Genomic DNA, 24946 nt, shown 5'->3' on the forward strand with positions numbered 1-24946 from the left:
AGAATGTAAACCAGATTACATACGGTAAAATACACATTCTTATTCTTTTGACAGGCAATTTTCTTCATGGCATGACTTCTACAGACCCTTGCGAATTGCTGCTTGCTTTGGGGGATGAAAATATGCCTCCAGCAGGTTACAATAGTTAATCTAGTTACAAGAACAAGCTGAGGTTCATTTTGCTCTAACTTTTGTATTGTTTTGTTCTTTTAACAAAACTCGTGCTCTGGAATTTCATTATGTTGTACAGGAGAGAGCTGAAGTATTACCTGGATTAAAATCATAAATACAGATGTTCTGGCTTCACTACAGTAGTGCCTTGTGTACATATTAAGTAATTGCTATCTCAAATACATTTTCTAAGGCCTTACAAATTAATGCCCGACCCTGTAAGAACTTCTTGATTGGTCAGTCAAGAAGATCAGTATATCTTCAAAAGGTGTAGGGATATATTTGGCTGATATAAGTACCAGGACTGGAATCTGACAAATGACATAAATGTTTTTTCCACACTTTGCAGATGGGAAGCCACAGACCCTTAACATTAAGAGAATATTAACAAATATTAACCTTTTTTTTTTTTTTCTTTGAACTGTGATGAACTCTTTGACCTCATCTCTGCTCAATGACAATTCTCCCACACTGATCATTAAAGAGGTCTAGTTAAACTTCATGAGGAAGACTGTGAGTAAAATTAAGCACTGTTCACCTGGAATAAGTATAGTTTGCTCAACATCATATGAAATTATTAACAAAGGTGGCATTTTGAGATTTCTAGTTAAAATCTAGTACTCTAAGCATGAGCTCTCCTTTTATTTAAATAGCATTTTCAACCAAAGATACTCATGACTACACCAACGGGTCTGCAATGTACTACAGGTGCTGAAATTCCTCGTTGTTAATATGGAATCCTGTCATGCAAATGAGAAAGAGCAAGAAATCACCAAGAGAGTGTGTAAGGCACAGATACCTTTTCATAATTGCTATGGCTGGGACAGGAAGCCACCTGTCTTGAATTCTCATGAATCTATAAAGATTCCTTATCCTAGACAGAATTATCATGATTTTAAGTGCAAGGATTAGGATACAACAGTTAGACAGTCAGCCAAAAAGAAAACTCCTCCGTGCTCATCCCTATTGGATTCCCTGAAAGGGATCTACAGTGCTTCATGTTATCTTTGCAGATTTTCACTTCAAGAGCTTTATTGGAAGTTTGATGATAGCTGTACTTATCACCCTCATTACTAGGAAAAAAATATTACAAATTCTGGGAGGAGCAAAACTATTTACTGGGGTTGCAATTGTCAGGATGTTCATAAAACACCATCATTCCAGCTATTCCATGTAAATGAATTCTTTTCTTCAGGATATTCTTTCAATACTTTTACCCTTCAGGACTGTTCTTCTATTAAACTGAACATAGTACACGGGAATAATGCCTTGTGAAATCAAAATCCAAATCAGAAAGAGAGGCTTTTTAGCTGACCTGGTACAGTGGATGCAGTCACAACTTAACAAATGGGATCTACAATGTGTGGTAAACAAAGAATACTTCTGAACAAGTTCTTTCCAATACTCTCTTAGTGTTAGAAGAATGAGGAAGCACTCTCAGAATATTTTAATTTTTGTGATATCCAAGGTAACCTAAGATTATGAATCAAATAGAAACTGTTGAAGTCTAGAACTAAAACTCTCCTTTGTGCTACACCCTCCCATAACTGAGCAGAATTGGCAAATTCCCCATTTTGAGGTAATTTTTAATATCTAAATTCAAGACTGCAGTGTGTGCAAACATTTCACAGAACATAGTTCTGTGCCAAGATGAGGTTTTCTATGCAAAGCTGTGTATTTTGTCTTGTTTTGCATTCAGCATATCCATAACTGAATCAGATAAAATCATAATACTTAATGATTTAATACTTTCTTAATACTAAACATCTCACAAACTCAAGTTTTCCTTATGAGGAAAAATAGTGGCCTCAGCACTTGAAACTCCACAAGCCAAAATCACAAGATAAAAATTTAATATTGTATTTTGCTAATTATGTCCCAGGTCCTCAGTTTCATGATGACTCATGTATTGGACTAAGCTGTGAATCAATGTTATCAAATTCAAAAGCACCTTTAAAAGCACACGCGTGGGTGTGACAGATGGTGAATAAACCTTTATTTTCTTGGCACTCTCCCGGCATTAAAGCAGATGGAGACATTTGCAAATAGTGGATGGTAAATCCTTGGAAGGTCAGGCATTCTCACCACTTCTATGTTGCTCAGAATCTGCAGGTATACCAGTATTTCAAACACATATTGGGGGGTTAACTTTCAGCTTGCAACACTGTATCTAAATTTCCATATATAATCTTTACCTGTTTCCTTTCTTTTCCAATACAGATCATTGGTGTCAGGCAAATTTTCCAGTTCTGTTTTACAGTGTGGTTACTGCAGGACAGTCATGAAGCAGAGCTGATTACCTGGAGAGGTTGTGCAGTCTTCATCCTGGGGACTTTGAAAGACCAATGTAACACAGCTAAACCATCTACCAAATGCTTTTTTTCTGCTTATATTTCCATATTTTATCAGAACTTAGTCAGCTCCAAGTCAGCTTTCTGAATTGATATTGCCACGAGAAAAAGAGTATTGTCATTGCATACAGATTTTTTTAGGCCCAGACCTGAAGTGCTTTTCTTCTTAATTCTCTCACAACTTCTCTTTCTTCCTGTCTTTCAGGATCTTTTAACACAACCGCAAGAAAAACAGTGCCTTTCAGTGTGTGAAGAACAGATAGTTGACATTCCATTTTAGTTTTACCCCAAGATCAGTTTGGTAAAACTTTTCTTTTAAGGAGCTTTATCTAGCATTTCTTGCCACACTTAGTTCCAGAGGAGTCAGGCTCTTCTCTATATCCCATTTCTTAAAGTTAACTGAGACACTTCCAAGAACAGAATTAAGTATTCTCCGTTGGTTCATTTGGCCAAATTACTGCCTTCTTGATCAAACCCACAGATAAGAGCAGTTTAAGCTGCCACGCCAATTATAAACAACATGAAGCTTAACTTGAGCAGCCTCATCTAGTGGAAGGTGTTCATGCCCAGCACAGGGGGTTTGGAATGAGATGATCTTTAAGGTCCCTTCCAACCCAAACCATTCTATGATTCGTAAATAAAAAAATACCTAATCATACATTAAAATAAGCAACCCCAATGGATGATAATCCTCACTGGTTTTGGATTCCCCATGCAGAATTTCTTGTATTTCTTTAAATTTTCTCTTTAGTGGTTTAGACTCAATTTCTCTGCTAGCAAAACTCAGTCTCTTGAATATACATGTTGAGTAGAGTTCCTGTTCTTTTGCCTAATGTTGGGAATATATAGAAAGGAAAGGAGATCATTCTCTCCTCCTGCTTGGGAAGAAACTGTTCCATACCACCATCTACCAGCTGAATGAGTCTGGGTGAAAATGTCAAAGCATTTACTGAATGCAACTTCCAATGATGAATTTTTTCCTGCTGTTCAGCAGAATCCCGGGAATATATATGCTAGGCTATTTGTAAAATAGATTACTTTCAGACCTGTATGGATAGGAACATTGTGAGACCTTCAGATGTTTCGCTGCGATATTGTAGTTGATACAGAGTATATGTGTTTAAAGCAAAAATTGGATGTGCTTATGATTTCCAGAATTGATTTCTTGATGGATTTTCAGCTAGGGTGGAAACTTTCACGGAGAATATAGTTAAGGATATCTTATACATCTAGCAGTCTGCTCATCAAAACTATTTATCTCCAATTTAGAGAGAAGGATGTTGTTGGGGACCATGTCAAAGTCTGTACAGAAGTCCTGATAAATGACATCTGTAACCCTTCTCTTGTCCACTAGTGTAGTCACCCCATCACAGAAGGCTACTGGGTTGGTCAGGCAGGACTTGTGAATTTGTGCTGGCTGTTCCAAATCACCTCCCTGTCTTCCATCTGCCTCAGCAGAGCTTCTAGGTGGATCCGCTCCATGATCTTCCCAAGCACAGAGGTGAGGCTGAGGGGTAGTTCCCAGGGTCCTCCTTTTGACCCTTTTCAAAGATGGGTACAGTGTTTCCCCTTTTCCAGTCACCTGGGACTTCTCTTGACAGCCATGAATTTTCAAATATCATGGACAGTGTTTTTGGCAACTACAACAGGACTTTGGGATGCACCTCATCAGGTCCCATAGACTCTGGTTCCTCAGGTGGCCACAAACCTGATCTTCTCTAATAGTGAGAGGGACTTTGCTCCCCCAGTCCCCATCCTGCCGTCCATCCACTCAGGAACTGTGGGAAGAGAGGTTGCCGTTGAAGACTGAGGCAATGAAGCTGTTGAGTACCTCAGCCTTCTCCTCACCCATTTTTACCTGTTTTCCAGTGCTGTTTATCCCAGATGGTACACCTTCTTTGACCTTCCTTTTCTGGTTAACCTGTAGAAGCTGATGTATGATCTACCTTAGCACGTATGGAATTAAAATACCTCCAGAGGTCATTATTACTACATTTAAAGTGGTTTGTTCATATACTTCCTTCTGCATTTCAAGAAGTTTGTGGGTTTTTTTCCATTTTGAAAAATTGCATTTGATGATTTTAGTCTTACCAATACTGAATGATAACAGATTAAATAATAAGGGAATTTTTGCTTTCAAGTTCAAGATTCCCTGTGTGTATTGATATTTATCTGAAGAGTTCTTTATCATGCATCCAGATGTATATACAGTGAGTTTAAAATTAGAGTCAAGACTTTTAGAAAATAAGTACCTAAAATCAGCTTCCTAAATTCTATTTCAGCATTGAAGTAAATGGTCTTGTTATCAAACTCCTATCTCTTGGCTTGACAGATACTACTAAAAAAACCCAATCCTTTGCAATGCAGTTTTGTGTTTGCTAGTGGAATTTATGAATCTACAGAAGATAAAATCTGAGAATGAACCATTTATCTTTGCACACTTTGGACTCAATTAGTTTTGAAAATGTTTTAAGTCTGACCTAGCTATAACCTAAAAGCATATTCCAGCAGTATTAGTTTATGTTTTAAACATATCCATATGCCACATATAACACAAAAACAGAATCTGACAACTTATTCTTTCCAAGGAATGTTTTATTTTCTCTTCATCTGTACTAACACTCTGAAGGAAAGAGATAAAACATGTTAGAAAATAATCACAGAATGAGAAAAAAATCCATTTCAACCAGAAATTAAACATTACTTTTTACAGTTACATTTTTTGAGAAGAATATCTTATTCAAATAAAACAGACTTCCCTACCAAAAAAAAAATTAATACTTCAATTTACATATATTTATTTTCAGTAAAAAATAACCATTTTTACATTATTTTACATATTTTTGGTACTGCAAACATTTTTCTTCATACCTTTTAGAAAATGCAACTGAAAAATGCTTTGGAGAAAAATCACTTTTTTTTCCTACCAAAAGTAGGATTTCCAATTCCTTTCTAGTCTAGACAGTGGAAGTGATAATTCTTTATGTTAAACTGATATTTATTTCTTCACTGAGCAACTCTCATTAGATAATGTAATGTTATTTCAATTTTCTAAAATACTCTTTCTTCATTGAAACTTGCATTGACATTTCAAAACATATATTGATGTCACTTTCCATTCACTAACATTTCAGATATAATCTCAAACTGGTTTGCAGATAAAATGACTGACATATTTTTGTCTCAGAGAAAACAAACCTCCTGTTTAATACGAATAAAAATGAAATTATATAAACTTAAAAGCAAAAATATATGTCTGGAGTATTTTCGTAAAAGCACAGTCTAGTTTCACTTGCATTGTCTTTTTTTTCCTTTACAAATTGTATGTTTAAAACAGCTTAAAGGCACAGCATTCCTCAGAATATAATTTTGTTACTAGGTAATATTGGTTATACCCAGACTTTGTGTTCTCATAGATTCACAAAATGAGAACATACTTTTTTATGCTTTATTTTTACTTATTTATACCTCCATGTTGATATTTACTTGACCACAGCAAGTTGTACTATCCTCATCATTTGAGCAAGTATTGTAAGCAGTTTTGAGGAACTGATGTGACTGTCCACACATTGAGTGCCTTGTATTTCCTGCAAACCTCGCGGGTCAGAGACCTCCCTAATACCCACAAGACTGTTTGGTATATGCAGGGCAGGAGCTGCTCCTATGGATATAGTTTTATATGGCTGATCTGTGAACTCCTGTAACAACCATGCACTGACAGAAATAGCTACGAGTTTGCAGGTCAGTGAATGGCACTGTGGATTTCATGCTTTTTATTATAGAACAACACAGACAAATTCAGCTATTCACTCAAAATTCTTGCAAAAACATAATTTCTGAAATAAAAACCAGCCCAAAACACAGATGGCACAGTAGGATACGTGCATAATAAGCTGACGGAACTTTGTAAAATGCCATCCTTTCAATGCAATCTGCAACTATTAAACAAAGTAATTCCATAACTTGGGAAAGCCATTCATTATCAAAAAAGGTTCAGCTCAAAGGATGTAAAAATGAGATTAATCCAATGTAAAATCTATTAATGATATTTGTGGGGAGCAAACAAATAGTATCAGCACTAGACATTAATAACTGTTGTTTCAAAATAAAATAAAGCAATGCTTCTAACTTCTAAAACAGATCTTGGATTCACCAGGTTCTCAGCTGGTACTGTTGTTGCAACTGAAGATTGAAAAAAATGAGGAAAACAAGAGTTATAGAGACTGGCTTATTAACCATTATATGACTTGAATATCTTATTTTCAATTTTGGAAGAGTCAGAAGCAGATGCCAAGTCTTTAGTAAAAGATAAGAGTTAGATCTGAGATTAATGTCCAGGTTTAGAAAGACTGGAGTTGTGCAGCTTGAACCATTCTAAATCCTATCAGGTTTGTGAGCAAAGCTGACAGCTGACATCAGGAGATAAAAGTGCTTTAGTTTTAATTTTTAGTTTAGTTCTTACTCCACCACCTCAATGAAGGCTGGGTTTGGAATTGGAATCTGAGAAAGTAAGGGATGAAATTAGTGTTGTAGTTAGCAAAAGCTATAGAAAAGAACTGCAAGCTCGTATAAATACCCAAGCTCTGAGTACCCAATTTTTCATTTCCAGGCTTCAATTGGTTCCTAATCTTGGGTAAAGTTTACCAATCAAATTGCAATGAGTTTGTAAGGTAATACACCTGAAAAAACTTTATTGATTAATTTTTTCCAGGACTGCAATGATAAACAGATTGCTACCATCAGGAAGCTCAGAAATCTGAATTTAGGAGCATCAGTCTCATTTCAAGCACAGGATTACGGTTTCTCTTCAAAATTAAGTTAAGGATACTTCATGAAGGCAAGGATGCTAAAACATCAATTTGACAAGCCAACAGAAGTCAGCTTCTGACAGGAGTGAAGCAATTGTAGGGCACATCAGTACCTGGGGCAGCTGCACAAAGGCACAGATCAAACTGCTTTCACTGGCTTTCATATTTCTGCCCACTCTTCTCAACCCACAATTGTTAAATGGCCCGAAAGGAGCATACATACTAGTTGTGCAGCTTGGGAAGATTTAGTTCCATCACTACTGCTGTTCTGATTATATCTGTGGTGATTTGGGGACAACTTCAGTTAATCTTAAGTAGGACTGTTCTCATCATTGGGAAGCAACTGGTCAAAATGTCAAACTGCTGGAAGATGCCTTTGGGTAGGGTCCTTTATTGCCTCTTTTTATTGCTTGCAATTCCAAGCATCAGAGTGGACTAAGTTTGAGGCTGGATTCGCAACAAGAGATTTCTCTGTGAGTGTCATTTGCCCCCTTACCTCCTTAAGGACCTATTTTGTTTGCTTCCTCGCTAATTCTTCCCTGCAACACTGAAGGGGTCAGTAAAATAGAGGGAGTGAGGAGATTGAAAGGGTATACTACATTTGTTTTGACTTTCTAGGCCACAACGATAATAACAGAACCATTTATTTTTGTGGGTACGGGAGTTCCATTTCCCCTCAGTAATCTAAGATTTTATAGACCCCAAAGGCTACAACAAAAGTCACAGTGGGATAGACCCCTACCCATTCACTGCATTAAAAAACAAAGAACAAAAACAAAACAAACAAACAAAAAAAACCCCAAGCAACTAACAAACAAAAAACTCACCAACAAAAACCCACAAAACCTCATATTTTTTTAACCATAAAGAAATAAAGTGTTAACCCAGAATACACCTTGTTGCGTGAGATTGTTATTAACAGCATTATAAAGAATTATTACTGCTTTTTACCAATCTGAAAAAGTAAACAATCTTAACTGTGAACTGTTAGAATACCACACTGAATACAATAACAGCCAGATAGTTGAGATCTCTCAGAAAGATGTGATAAATCCATTAGCAGCTATTAAGCACAATGATCTAGAATGCAATTCCTCAGGAAATTGTTGATACCATTGATTGCACATATGAGGAAAGGATCATTCTACTCTGCTCCACTTCTTTGATAATTGTCTGTCAGATGCTGTTAAAGAGGTTAAGATATTAGGAGACATGAGCCTACATTCTAAAACAATATGTTTGCTTCGGTCTTAATGCTCAAGATTTGAGCCTGAGATGCCTCATAATCGGTAAACTTATGGTACATGTAGGATACTGATAAAAAATGCAGGTGATGGTCAGAAAAATGTGGAAATACAACAAGCATTTGACTCTAAAGAAAAGAATGATACTGGAAATCCTTAGCCTCAAACAAGAATGAGGAATGAGAAAAATAATTGGATACGCTGACGCCTACGTGTTGTGGAGCTTAAGATGCCAGTTCTGTGAGGGTTACATCAGCATCCACAGGCAGACAGAGAAGTTGTTCTACTAAACTTGAATGCTGGTTAAAACAGCCTGACAATTCACAACAGCTGACAAGGAGAGTGCTAACCAAGCAAATGCAGTACATCTGGAAGTTATGAGCAAACCCGAAAAGGGTGCTGCCTGCCACTTAAAACCAAACTTAGGAGGGTCAAGTAATGGGCTCACGGGAATCTTGTGAGGATTAATAGGACCAAGTGCAAGGTGCTGCACCTGAGTCAGGGCAATCCTCAGTATCAATACAGGCTGGGGGATGAACACATCAAGAGCAGCCCTGCTGAGAAGGACTTGGGGGTGCTGGTGGGTGAGAGGCTGGACAGGAGCTGCAATGTGCACTCACAGCCCAGAAACCAAATGTGTCCTGGGCTGCATCCAAAGCATCATGGGCAGCAGGTCAAGGGAGGTGATTCTGCCTCTCTGTTCCCCTCTGGTGAGACCCCACCTGCAGTGCTGCATCCAGCAATGGGGTCCCAGCACAGGAAGGATACGGACATGGTGAAGCAAGTCCAGAGGAAGCCACCAAGTTGATTAGAGGGATAGAGCACCTCTCCTACAAGGAAAAGCTGAGGGAATTAGGTTTGTTCAGCCTGGAAAAGAGAAGGCTTCAAGGTGACCTAATTGAGGTCTTCCAGTGCCTGAAGGGAGCCTACAAGAAAGAAGTAGAGAGACCTTTTACAAGAGCATAGAGAGACAGGACAAGGAGGAATGGCTTCAAACTGAAAGAGAGTAGATTTAGATTAGATAGTAGGAAAAAATTCTTTATTGCGAGGATGGTGAAACACTGGAGCAGGTTGCTTAGAGAAGCTGTGGATGCCCCATCCCTGGAAGGATTTAAGGCCAGATTGGATGGAGCTCTGAGAAACCTGATCTAATGGAAGGTGTTTCTGTCCACAGCATGGGGCTTGGAACTAGATCTTTAAGGTGCCTTCCAACCCAGGCCACTCTATGATTCTGTGATGATTCTATCAGCACTATACAGTATTGCCAAAGCTTAGACTAATTTGAATTTAGAACAGATTAGCAGATATATGCCCAAAGCTTTGAAGCAAAAGTCATTAGTCAAATATAAATGTAAGTATGATTCCTTGGAAGTTAAATTTAGGGGTTATGTTATGCAACATATCAATCATTAAGAAATTAAAAAATTATGGATTATGAGCTCAAAGATGGTAGCACGGTAAATGATGTTGAGAACAGGCATTATAAAGAATGATCTCAAGACATTCAGAGAGAGGTAAAAAATGTATTTCACTGCTTCTTGTAAAAATGTTCAGAGATGTCAGTCTGCTCAGTTCATCAAAGAAAATTTGAAAGGTGACTTGACAGCAGTAGATGAGCACTTCCAAAGAGAGAAAATACGGGCTTCTACAGGTCTCTAACACAAAAAGTCTTAATATAGTTCCATAGCTGGAACCCAAAACCAGAAAAATTCAAACAATGTATTAGGAAAAACCTACCAAGAAAAGTAATTTATTTTCTACATCTTGATATCTTCAAATGAAAACTAGACAGTTATCTAAAAAATACACTTTAATCAAATACAAGCTATTCTATGAAGTGCCTGAATACACTAGTGAAAGAACTGTTTTCAATATACATAAGATCAAAATACACATTCACAGGTCAAGCTTAGTCTTATATTTTATACACCTAGTTTCAGCAACTATGTATATGTAACACTAAACACTGTTATTTCATTTTCTTTGTCATGAAATGTTTTCTTAATCATGCTAATTCTTGTTCTTGGAAACATTTACAAAGAGAGACCCCCTATAGTGATATTTATGTTCTTTCTAATGTTCTGATATACCATTTCTTACTGTTAATAAGCCTGAAAACTATATATAACTGTTCTACACTTCAACTTAATCAATTTACCTGAGATTCTCTTTTTTTCTTCTGCCAAATATGCATTCTGCAACTTTATTATTTGTGTTCAAGAATATAACTTGAATGTTTCTTTTACAGTTTTCTATGTAAGAAATTCAGTTTTTGTTGTTCAGTTTGGTACTTCTATTCCTTTCCACCCTCACAAAGAGTTACAGCATGTTCAAATCATTATAATTCTTTTTCCATGACTTACATTTCACCCTATAATTCTGTTTCAAATTATATGATGTGTAAAATACATACTCAACAAAATGTGTGAATATTCTCAGCTCTATTACAAACCAATCTAACTTCTTTGGTATTTCTTTCTCAATACCAAATGTATTATGCTCAAAAATTCCTTGGGATTTTTACAATACTATGACTCTGAGCAAGGCAACAATTTTCCCTCTTACCCACACTTCTTTTTTCAAATGTGAATGCATAAAGTTCTACACAGTTCTGGAGCTGTGGACCATCTGACTTTCACATTTACTATGAAAAAGGCTGATCTATTTCTATGAGAGCTTAACAATTTTAGGTTGGTGAACTCCAATTACTTTTTTTTATTTTTTTTAATCTTAAATAATACCTTTATATTTCATGCTGACACCATGGAATAGCAACAATAAAAGCTCACTCACATTTCTCGTCAGTCAACCATCTTTCTTCAACTGCTTTCCAGGCAGTGCCACTACTGACTGCCAGTTCAGCAGTAGGCACGTCACATACCTGGGAACTACTGAGTGAAAAGAGTTGCAGTCTCTGCCAATACAACAGAAAAGTGTAATTTGACAGAACCACATCATTATCCAAAGTAGCATTATTGAACTGTTCTTTGTTCACCATGCCTTGGATATTAATAGAGGCATCCAGGTATGCTAGAAGCCTTGGAGAGCTGTGGTAGACTTTTTGAGTATTACTCTGCATCAGTACGTAAATTAAGCAACTTAACCACAAAGTTTGACTTGTTTGCTTTTGTGCTATCCAGATGTTTCCACTTATTCAGGATGGAGATAATCTATTTGGAGAAGCACGGTGCAATGTTTATTGAACAAATGCTGTATAAACTTGACTTCATCAAATACTTGATTACAGAGTTGATACTTACAAAGAACAAAAATTATCAACTGTAATCACAGATTCTTGTGACCCTACTCTCATGAAATACAGCTCATTATGAGTGGTCCCTTGAAGCCAACAAGACACTTGGTGGAGCAAAGTGACAGCAAATCACAGTAAAAGTACCAGGCTTAGGAACCATAGAATATGCTGAGTTGGAAGAGACCCATCAGGATCATCGAGTCCAGCTCCTGGCCCTGCACAGGACATATTTGACAACTGGCAAGTTCTCCCCATGCTAATAGAGGAATTCTGTATGTGCTGTGTAACAGGGAGCTTCAAAAGAAAGAAGCCTCAGACAGCTGAGCCTGTGAGGTTTTACACTGTTTCACTGCAGTCTGAACTATGCCTCTCTGTAGGTGACTTGGGAGACTTTTGTTCCTCAGTTTTTCCATCCATATAGTCTCCACATTGTCTACGTAATGCTTAACCACTTGCTTCTCAGACATGTATGCCTAAATATTTAATACTTCTGTTAATACTGGTGTTGCTGTAATATAACTTCTGTAATGACTGAAATATGCTGAATAAAACAAGCAAGTAAATTTTAACTCATGATTTCATGAAACTCCTATCTTTTGTTCTTCACATTCATATTAATAGTAACATATTTTTTCCTATATTTAACATTAACTTTGTGAAATTTATTCACTCTATGCCTTCTGATTCAAAATATGGAATTTTCTGTTTTCTTTGTTCTTCAGTCACAGAAATCAAAATTATGCCATCAATTTTGTAGAAAACAAACTCTAAGGTAGTAGTATTCATGTAATGTACACATTAGTATCATAGAATCATAGAATATCCTGAGTTGGAAGGGAACCACAAGGACCATCAAAGTCCAACTCCTGGCCTTCCACAGAATACCCCAAGAATCATATCATGTGCCTGAGAGCATTGTTCAAACTCTTCTTGAACTCTGTCAGGCTCAGTGCTGTGAGCACTTCCCTGGGGAGCCTGTTCTAGTGCCCAACCTCCCTCTGGGTGAAGAAGCTTTTTCTAATATCCAACCTAAACCTCCACTTCAGGCCATTCCCTTGGGTCCTGTCCCTGATCACCACAGAGCAGAGATCAGTGCCTGCCCCTCCTCTTCCCCTCACAAGGAACTTGTACCTGCAATGAAGTCTCCCCTCAGTCTCCTCTCCCCTAGGCTAAACAGACCAAGCGCCCTCAGCTGCTCCTCATACGGCTTCGCCTCAAGGTTCTTCATCATCCTCCTTTGGACACTCTCTAATAGCTTAATGTCTTTTTTTATATTGTGGTGTCCAAAACTGCCACAATGTTCAAGGTGAGGCTGCCCCAGTGCAGAGCAGAGCGGGACAATCCCCTCCCTTGACTGGCTGGCAATGCTTTGCCTGGTGCCCCCCAGGACAGGGTTGGCCCTCCTGGCTGCCAGGGCACTGCTGACTCATATTCAACTTGCCAGTGACCAGGACCCCCAGGTCCCTTTCTGCAGTGCTGCTCTTCAGCCTCTCATTCCCCAGTCTATACACGCAGCCAGGGTTGCCCCATCTAAGACAGAGTATCCGGCACTTTCACTTGTTAAACTTCACATAACTGGTGATTGCCCATCTTTCTAATTTGTCAAAGTCTGTCTGTGGAGCCTCTCTGCCCTCGAAGGGACTCAACAGCTTCTCCTACTTTTGGACTTTCTTCAGTCCTGTGTCCAAGCCATTTATAAAGATGTTAAGAGAACTGGGCCAAGGATGAAGTCCTCTGGCACCTCACTAGTAACCAGTAAGACTTCTACCTCCAGGCATCTGAATGGCTGAAATCAAACTGCATAAATACCAGTGAAGAACAGGCAAAAGCAGTAGGATAAAGAAATTTTGAATATCAAGAGAAGTTTAAAATTAAATTAAAACCTATGAAATTCAGTTAGTCCTCATTTAGCTGACACATATGTATAAAGTTTAACACATCTACTCCTACAGTAACTATATACAGTAGGAAAAAGTCAATCTTTACCAGGATTAGAGCCAACATTACTCAAATTACAAGCATATTTTTCTCTTACGGCACAGTAAAACTTTTAGATTTATCCTACCTGAGACTATTATGTGGATTGTGCTGCCATTTAACAAATGAAGGGTCCACATGTAAATATTAAATTGGTTAAAAATCAGCTACAGAAAACTCATTAATCACCAGAGTTAGCAGCCAAAAATTCTTCGAACTCGAAGCTATTTTTTACATTTATAGTGGAGATACAAGAAGCATGTTATATATTGGACAAGGGCATTGTTTTAATTCTATTTTCTATATACAGTATGGTAAAACCAAGCCACTGCATTAAAAGGTTACTATGAAGTGAACAGCTTCTTCTTCATCAATTGTAAATATCTAATTTACTATCCTAAGACTAGAAAGTAGATTTACCTAACTCATATTACTAAATCTGACATTCACAAAACCATTATAAAGATCACTCTGTTACCTTAATATCCTACAGTGGTCACAATTTTAGGGAAAGAAAGAAGATTAAAGAAGGATTTTTTGCCCATTCTCTATATAGCCAAATCCCTAAACTAATGATTAGTCATAAAAGCTGCAGTCCATTAGCTAACCATCATGATAAGGGGGCTACCATCTTGATTATATAATAGAACTTTAGCATTTTTAGATCGATGAATGCTCAGTCTTTGCTAACTTTTCATGCTCTTCCACAGCATTAATTTTAAAACTGTAAAATAACATAAGTTTTTAGAATCTCTTTCCAATTCTAAAGTCAGTATTGGAACTTGTTATGGTGTTTCTGCTGAAATAGCAACAGATTTTTAAAAAATGAATGCATTTAAGAGTTTCCAGACTATTATTAAAGTACTGTCACAACTGGAAGACAGAAATTAAGTTCATTTGAAAATCTCTTTGTGTATTAGTAACATTACCTTTAAACAGAAGGAAAACGTTGTGAGACAGTGGGAGGGCTGCTGCCCATTGGTACATAAATTTGTGCCCCCACTGCACAGAGATCTAAAGTGATTGTTGCTTTTTCCTGTTTTCTAAGAGAAACTACAATGACAGGTGGACATGTCTGAAGTCCTTATTCGTTCATTGTTTAGCTGAAACATTTTCCAAACTTCATTAGTATGTGCAAAAGCACCATGCAATCCATTTCTTCGGATCCATCAGGATAAGCTACTTGCAAGAGTAACCAGGCATTTGGCAGTATTACTAAAAGGTGAAGGGGACATTCTACTCAAGGTTTAGCATGGCATTACCATCAAATCACTGAGATAATTCTAGTAAATGGTGTTTATTTGATTACTTACTGTGGCAGGCTGGTAATTTTACAAAATACCTTTTCATCCATATTCCTTTCATTCAGTTCCTTAGAATCATCAGAAACATTTTTATAAAGAAAACACACACAGATGAGGTCTATTTCTTTCTTGCTTATTAGTTCTTGTCATTATTCTTCCTTTAAGATGGTGGATTTGATTTTACATAAATAGAAAACCTTTACCAGAAGTAATTAGAACCTTAGGATGGTATAATAAGCAACAAATGATTTCAAGCAAAATACTACAGACAGATGGGTAAACAACTGATGTATTTCCCTAGATACTTTCCCAAATTAAAAAAAATAAGTAAAAAAAAATCATTAGCAAATGTTTTTGCAAGTATTTTTCAAGCTTTCCTAATTTTTCCACAGGCAAATTTAATACAAATGTAATACGAGATTTCAGCTATTCACACTGAAGTTACATGACACGGTAATTTAAAGACAGCTAAATCAAACCAATGTCTTTGTTCTCTTTGGTGTGGATTGAGCTCTGGGTTAGGCCAACAATCACAAGTTGGTCGTAGAGTAATACACTGAGTCCTAAAATCTTTTTGAACCCAGTCAGGATAATTTTTTTAAAAGCAGTACACTCTGATCACCAGGTGATGGAAAGTCTTTTCCTCATGTATGCGAACACTGATGATAAGAGGATGAAGAGGAAAGATTTAGGGCATGAAAAATAAATCTCTTTGCTTCCTCTTGCAGAAATTAATAACAATAACACCCCCTCCAAATTACAAATCAAATTTGAAATAATATATGCAGGATCTTCTATGGCATCAGTTCTGTCTCACAGAACATCTTAACACAGCTCTTCATTTTCAATCTAATGTAGTAGATAGGAATGCAGATACATGTTTTATTGTTTTTAATTAAAATACAAAACATATTGTACAACATGTGCTCATAATTTATTCGCTTAAGAAGTAATATCTTCCAAATATGTGACTGAAATCTGTATAAGCAAAGAAAATGAGTCATATGGAAGAGTCACATGTAACTAAGAATTGGTAACCAAGAACAGGTACCAAAACTTTCTGTTTACTACTTGAAAGATCCAAACAACAATTTCTGACAGTTTTAGCACATCATTTGTATCTCAGTTGCACCAGCAGCATCAAATCTCTGCCTCATTTTACCTTAACACAATACTAAACAAAACTGAACAGTAGAAAGTACAATTTTGGTTGAAAATTATGCCTACAAGAATTTTCAAAACTGTTATAAGAATGTAGCAAAAACTTTCATAATCAAACTGTTACAGAATGGAACTTATCTGCTTCTTGGTTTTAATCTTTTTTTTTTAATTGTTTTGTATTTCCCATGGAAAAACCCAGGTTGTTGAATTCTCTTTGCTGTGCTCTGTCAAACCACATTTCTTGTCTTCAAACAATGAGATCCTAAAGGATTTTGCATGAATAGAGGTTAGAATTACAGGTTACTATTTTGTCTGAAGGATGTAGAGAAAGCAATAATGGGCAGTGAATAATGGTGACTAAAAGAAAGCATACAACCCGGGTAGAACCTAAATCACAAGTGCTACTTGTGATTTTAAATACTGAGCACATAATGAAAAGGACTATAAAAATCAGCAAAAATTGTGGATGTATGCAAACACAGCTGAGACTGAAGTTTGTAACACTAGGATGGTACTGGCAATGTAAAATTCTGCAACATCCAATGAACTTAAAAGAATGTAAATTTAGATGAAGTAACAAAAAACCCTACAGTGATAATCAGAAATGTTATTTGGAGAAAAAATATGGAAATTCCTTTTTTTTTTTTAAGCTATTTAAAATTAGCAATGAGCTGGAGAATATGTTAAAGAGAAAACTCTGTGCTGAGAAGTAGTTGAGGAAGGATACATTGACAGGGTGACAGATCAGTTTGTTTCTTATATTTGTGATTTCTAAAGCACAGTCAATATCCCGCAGGAATATGCCACTAATGCTTTGCAGAGTATATATTGTTAGGAGACAATACATACATTGCACTATGTGTACTTCATCTTTTTTTTTTTTCAATGACCAACTGAACTTTATGAATGGCTGATGAAGTCGGCAGTCAATTCCAAAGCTGGTTTCTACTGTGCCTTATAATTTTTCAGTTCTTGAATGGATTTTACTAATATCTATTTTGGAAGCTTTGCAACTCCACTTATCCTAACCAATAAATACATTTCAAGGACTGTTATGGGTCTTGTAACATTTTAAAACAAGCCAGAAACGTGCATATTTACATCGCCTAATGAATAAATTTCTGATGTTTTACATCTTTCTGGGTCAAGGCAGGGCACCACAAAGGTTAAAAAACCATAAGCCCTGGCCCTTATTAATATTACTGTTGGCAGTAAGAATAGAACACATAGTTTCAGATCATTTTTTCACTACTTCAGAACATACAGAAATGGGTAGAGACTCATGATGATTTGCTAGATCAGCATCAGAATCATTTAGCTGTAAAATCTCTCATTGGACTTATACACCACTCTGAACACAAAAAATCTCCCTTAATTTAAAACCATACTAGAAGCATTTTGGAGAAGAACAGCCCCTGTGCTATGGGGACAATATTCCATGCTTCCATGGGTAAAAGGAGAGGCTTCAGTCCTAAAAATCGGTTTCAACTCCAGCACAGACGAACAGAAGGGGCGTCATCAACACAGGTATTCACAGCAAGCACAAGGTGAGCATAGCAGCCATCTGCTTCTCTTGTCATGCCACTGACATTATCACAAACAACAAAGCCAAAACCATCATAGTGGGATGGTTTTTGGCTGCCTATAAAGTATGATTAGGAAATACGATGATTGCCTTGAGCAGATTACAGAGACTCTGTCATTCTTGCCCACTCATCTGGTTTGGATTAGCCCCTTGAACACAGATATCATGATAGGTTTCTTAATGACTGGGTTCAGATGGAATTATTGATCACAAATTGACAAATCTCTATTGCATCATTTCAACAGACTTTTTCATGAGCTTTACAAACACAAAAATACAAGGCATTTTTCCACTGAATTCTAGTGTATGTCCTCATATACCACATGTAGCAGTCTCTCCTGGAAAGCCAAAGCTTTGATACTGAATAGGCAGTACTCTATAATAACAAGGCAGCAAAAAGGACATCTTGACAACATGTAGCACTAAGGTGATACCCCATATCAAAACCGGGATCAATTCTCTACTAAAAAAGGCTGATGAAAAAAACTACTTTATGAGATAAATAAAATTGTAAGTTTACACCATATCTGACATCCTATTTTAGAAATATATGCTGAAAACCACCTGTCAACATTAGTAGTTTAGTGAAATATACATGCTTACACAGGAAAAACATGTTTCATCCACCTTTTAGTCCTATGACACAACAAATCTAAATAACAGCTTCAACAACAACAGTTTCAGTTAAATATTGAAACATACTTTTGGTATTAATAGTCACTTTCATGCCAAAATCACTTTCAGCCTTTTCATATAAATTAATGATCTAAATTGTGAAATCTATTTAGTAATACAGTAAACATTTATCTAGAAATATTCCTTTATGAATTAACCATACAGTCACAGGCACTGCAACTTTATCACAAGTCTCACTCTATTCAACTTTTTTCTTTCTCAATAATTCATGATACCAGAGTTCTGAACGTACATGAAAAATTCAAGTTTCAGTTAAAAGCAAAGAAATGAGTTTCATAAGCAAGGAGAAAAGTATTAAATTCAACATTAAAAAGCAAATACCATATTTTCCTACGTGCTAATCAAATCTCATGCTCCCTTACTGACAAGGCAACAATCAATTATCATTTTAACATTGATAGAGAGAATGTGGTAGCACACCCACAGAAACAGAGCAGCACCTTATCACCAATTAAAAAAGAATTTAAAAAAAATTAAAAACCCAAACAAAAACCAACACACACAACAGTTTTTTCATGGAGATACATCACTTGAACACTTAATTTTCAAGAGTGTAATTTCCTGAATTTTAGAAACTTAGTGCTGTAGGCATTGATGTAAGATGTAGCCAAACAGAGATTCTAATCAGATTTGAAACTTCCTGAACTTGATTCATACTATTATCTCCATTTGATTTCCTACAGCTGCTCTGAAGAGGAGTAAAGAGCTGCTTAGATTGGAGACCGAAACATTTTCAGCAGGTGGAAGTAGAGAGCAGAAAAAAAACCAAGCTTACTCGTACACAAAGCAGACAATTTTGGGGGTGATCTCTTTTTGAAAGTCTGTATCAGGTTTTGTAAAACCATTAACAAAAGCTAAAGAATCATTTACCATGGTTTTAATATGTAAAGTCTGTGAAAGACCTAATAACTACGTTTTTCGTGAAAACTCAGTTCTCTCCAGTAGGACAGCTGCTGATTAGATGTCCATCTCATGTTTTCTTGCTTGTCTCTGAAAAAGCACTACTTACAGTGTAAATTATTACCCGCCAACACCAGTAGTTCCCATTGTAGTAAGACCCTCTACATGGCTCCAGTAATGAGTATTTCAGCTAAATTCTGACTTGGTCCTATGGCAATTGGGAGCCAGTGCCTTAGAGCACTACAGAAAGTCACCTTGCTGGAGGAGCACAAACTGCCTCAAGACTGATGACATATAAAGCACATGATACCATGCCTTATTAAATGTATGTGTTACATATGCCTTCTGCTTCTTCTTTATGTTGTCACTAAAGTGGCATTATATTTCTTATACATCTTTCTGTACTGTCTCTCTTGGCTGACCTGCTACTTGAATTAATTATTTTGCTGGCAGTAAATGTCATTTCTTAGTCATTCTTCAAAGCCAAGTCAGATAAAATTTTTGAAGTTAATCAAACCTCTTTTGAATATTAATAATTCCCTTTATTCCAATGGAGATTTGTTTCTTTTTTAACATCCAAGGAAAAATACCAAGAAATATTTACATCTGCAAATGCAAATATATATAATAAGTCGAAATAAATCCTACAGTGTGTATGCATGCAGCATTGCACAAAGCACAATTCACCCTACTTTTAACTGCCTTCTTTTGTTAATAGATATAGGTATTTATAGCAATTCTATGAGCTCAGCAAGGAGAGGATACAAAAGATTTGGTAGTTCCAATATTAAAGCTATTGATTAATTTCAAACTACAGGACTCAGTCCTGTACTGTCTTGATTAAAAACATTAGGTACAGATTCCAAGTTAAATGTACACCAAACATTCTGATCCAGATTAGTGTTACTTTGCAATTCCATTAAAACTGCATTGAAATAATGCAAATGGAACAGCCAAAACAATACAATAAATAAACCCATTTTTTTAAATCTAGTCTCTATCTCCATTGACTGAATCAATTTAGAATATTAAGACTTAAAAAAAAAAATTAAAATTAAAAATTAAATAAATATGTCTATGCTTCATTTCTTTAGTTCAGAAAAACTAACTAGCAGTTAATCAGGTAATCTAAGCACTTCTGTCCACAAAAATGGGATGCAAATAGAAGCAAACTAGAACCACAGGGATTTCTGCACCCTTATAGTACAGATGTGTAGAGAGGTAAGGAAAGCTAATTCACTCCTCTACCTTAAAAGCAGCAGAGTGATGCCCTCACAAGCTTTTCCTTGTGAAACACAGACCATGTAACAAAGACAAAGTAATTCTCCTCAGCCCCAGAAGTCTGCATACGGATATCTCCAATGTCCAGCATGGCCCCGAAGGTTACAAAAAGAAAAGAAGTCCAGAGTGAGGCCCTCTTTCATACAGTGAGAAATAAATATTCCTTTTTTTACACATAAATAAATATACACAATTCAAATTTGTCTTTTTTTTCAGTCAATTTATATATATATATATATATATCAAAACAAAGTCCACATTATGTAAGACAGACTGAGCCTACAATCATGTGTTGTGCCCTGATAAGCACAAGACAAAAAATACCTTGGAGATGGGGTAGGGGAAACGCAGTTCTTTTTCTCTCGAGAGTTTTTGAAAAGCTCAGTTGGTTACAGCACAGTGCTAATAATGCCAACGTTGTGGGTTTGATCCCTGTGGGAGCATTCACTTAGGAGTTGGACTCGATGATCCTTGTGGGTCCCTTCCAACTCTGAATATTCTGTGATTCTGTGAAAATTGGAAGCATGTGTGTAGAGGCATGTCTGCACAGCTCAACAACAGAACCCTGAATGTATTCCTCTGCTGAATATTTCCTGCTGTACTACTGGAAAATCCCTCCTGTGGAAGCAGTTTCCATTGCAAGGCTGTTTGGGAGGGCAGCCATGCAGCGCAGCCTCCAGGAGCTGCTGTCAAGTTGGAAGTGACACCGTGTGCCTCTACCCTCTGGGCAAGTCAAAGCAGCAGCAACTTTCATCTCTGCTAGCATACAATTCTGCCTCCAGGGCAGGCTTCTATCTTTATAGCAGATATTTTTTCACATGAGCCCCACAGCTCGGCATCCAAAGCCCAGCAAGATCTACAGCCTAGTGCGACACAGCTCTGGATCCAGCAACAAACCCAGACCGTGCTGTGCCTCTAGGTAGGAGCTCCGACCACCCTTTTATTTGTTGCAATGATTTGACTTCTGTTTCTATCACAGGGCTTTGTCTGAAATGGAAGACCTAATTCCACACTGATGAGCTGCCCTGGCAGACACGATGTGCTTGCTGCAGCAGGCTGAGGCACCAGGGTGGGCGTGGGAGGCCCCACTGGTGGCCTGGAGGTCCTGTAAGCCCCAGAGCAGAACTATCAGCACTGCCACTTTTAGGGACACGATCATCTGGCTGTTTTGTCAGCGTCAGCAGCTCCTTCCTTGCAGAAGCTGCAGAAAACCAGCAGCTGCAATCCCAGGTTGGAAGCACACCGGCAAATGGCACTTGGTGTGCCTGCTGCCCGCGGGGCAGATACTGCTCTGGAAGCAGATGTATTTTGCATCACAGGAATGACCCAACTCCCTTATTCTGGCAGCACATCAAAGTCCCACCCTGGGTCACTAGCATTGCAATTTCTACTTTTCAAGGTAAAGCTCTCACTGCTAAGCAGTTGGCACTGCACGTACACTACAACACCGGGAGGGAAATTTGGAGGCAGTGTTGCAGTGCTTCCCTAGAAACAAAGAGTGAAACTCCTTTGTGAAATGATTAGTGAAACTAATCCATAAAAATCTATAAGACTGGTCATATGAACTTAACCTCACTGGAGGGAAGGACTTCAATGAGCACCACAACTTATTTTTGCTAGAAATGTCTCTTAAAAAGAGCCTCACAAACAAGAAACAGAGCTGCTTCTGTGGAATGTGTGGAACCCTTCCCAGATCTCATGTTGCATTAATTAAAACATTATCTTTTCCATGCATGGCTTAAATTAAATATAATCCTTTCTTTGCCAAAATATGACCTTTTTCTTTTCTAAACCTCCAATAGTTTCTTCCATCTTTATTCAAAATAAGCAAATTTTTTCATCATATTAATTAAGCCACACCATCTGAGTCAACTGCATATGTAAAGACATCTATTTGCCTATAAAAATTATTTTTATAAATACATTTATTTACATACTTACTTACATTTAAAGTAAAAACTTGTAGCACCCCCACAGATAAGACGCTACTCAAAATAGTTGAAACTATGGTTACTCATGACCGGTTTTAGTGTGTTACAAGTGTTACAGCTGTTAACGTTTCACTGGATGATCTGCTGTTTCAAAACCACAAGGAGATGATCTAACTCAATTATAACCCACAGCTGACCTGTGAAGCTGTATTAGCTGAACTTACAAAAGAACCACAGGTACCACAAAATAACTCAGTACACACGAGTCTGATTTTCATGGTTCATGTCTCATGTTTCACTGGTCATGGAGAGAACTCTAAAAGGAGATTCTGACAAGCTAAGTACAGTATGTAAGATTAATAGAGCAAACAAAAACAAAATAATGCTTTTCTGCTTGCAAGTACAACAGAGAAGTTTATTCTTTTAGAAAATCTTTTTACCACATCACAGCATATCCTTTTTGATGGAAACAAACACTTTTCCTCCAAGATGTACTGCTTTTCTCAAACCACCTAAGGTGCTATATATATTACTGTCATATTGTTTGCAAAGCTTTCATCAGACAGTCTATGTCAGTTTGTAATTTATAGATAAATTGAAATGACTTTTAAGTACTGTGTGTAAACAAGAAAAAAAACCCTAACAAATGCCCAAGAAAATCCTTCAATTTGTTTTTCACCCATCCTATTCCTCATACAGTCCTGGAAAGCAGTGAAAGATGGACAAAGAAGGAACTAGACCACATGTAATTCTGAATATTTTACAGTCATGTTAATTAAAGGTGTTACATCGTGTAGTTCTCAGCAATCCAATGCTGCAATCACACGGTTGTATATACACACAGAAACAAACATCTGGTGTAAACTATCATTGAAAAGTTGTAATAATATTAGAAACAAAAGCCAATGAGCATTGGATCTTTTGAAGGCATTCCAAGACAACACAAAATGGAATGTTACCCTACTGGCTAGTGATTTCAGCAGCAGCTACTCTACATCCAGCTTGAAATTACCAACTGCCAAGGCTTTGCTATATATTTATAGTACATTTATACATGTATGAACATTTCTATATCATACAAACATTTGTAATTTTTGCCCATCATTGATATACTTTCCTCTATGAATCCGCTAAGAAGAGATTTTATTTATGTAGTGACAAAATGCTCCTTGAAATGTGGGGGCAAAATCTACCATCACAATACAAGCGTGTGTATTATTGCTGTGAATGCTCAGGTGGGCTTCTGCTCCACAAAGACTGTGCACTTTGTGTGAGCATGTGTAAAATTGTGCTCAAACACCCTTGAATATTCACATTAACCTGAGGGGGTTTAGCCTACAGGCTTTTAAGATAAAAACTCAAATCCCACAACCTTATCTAAGTATAATAACACCGCACTACAACTTTTTGGCCTGCATCTGTAGAAGTGCTATTTTACACAGCGCTTATGGATTTCAATGAGAGCAGTGTCTGTTCAGTGCTTGTGAACATTAGACCACATGAATTTATCACTGCATGACAAGAATTCAACCCACCTTAATCTGAGAGGTCCTTTTGACGTGCGAAAAGACCAATAAAATAGGCTTAATTTAAACAAGTGCTGCAAAACTATTCCTCTGCGCTTTCCTGAGAACAGTCCTTTCATCACTGACACCAGAAATACTTTTCAGCAGGAAAGTATTATTCTTTTCATTGTGATATAGCAAGAATCTGAATTTTTAATAGTAAGTTGCCCAAATCCTATATTTAAGGGAACATTTTATTCATCATTTCATATGTGTGAAAGAACAGCTCCTGAACAGAAGAGAAAAACTTATGATTTTTAGATATCTTCATAGAATTATTGCTGATGGGACAAGATTATTGTTAAGAGAAGACTTACTTTAAAAGCAGATAGAGTGTATTTTAAAAATTGGCTTACTGGAAGGCTTGAATCTCACACAAAACAACATGATGCTTACAGATGTCATCCCTGTGCAGTTACTATTGTAAAACTAGAAGCTATACATTCAAAGCAGAGAAAATATGTTCCTCTCTACTCAAAGCTCTTAGTAGGGTGATAAATTTTTTGAAAGTGATTATACATTTGCTAAGATAGTCTGTTTATTTAAAGCCATTCAGGAAGAGAATAGCTGCCCATGGATATTAAGATTTATCACACCTGGTTTTAGACTGTTGTACTGAAGACATTCATTTTTCAGCTAATCACCCTGAGTGCTCTCTAAAATTGCTGAGGATAAACAGACATTTTTTGTGATGTATGTGGTCTGCTTCATAGATCTAC

The sequence above is a fragment of the Neopelma chrysocephalum genome, unplaced genomic scaffold (genome assembly GCF_003984885.1).
Source record: "Neopelma chrysocephalum unplaced genomic scaffold, ASM398488v2 Primary Assembly neopelma1_79, whole genome shotgun sequence".
Taxonomy (NCBI): Eukaryota; Metazoa; Chordata; class Aves; order Passeriformes; family Pipridae; genus Neopelma; species Neopelma chrysocephalum.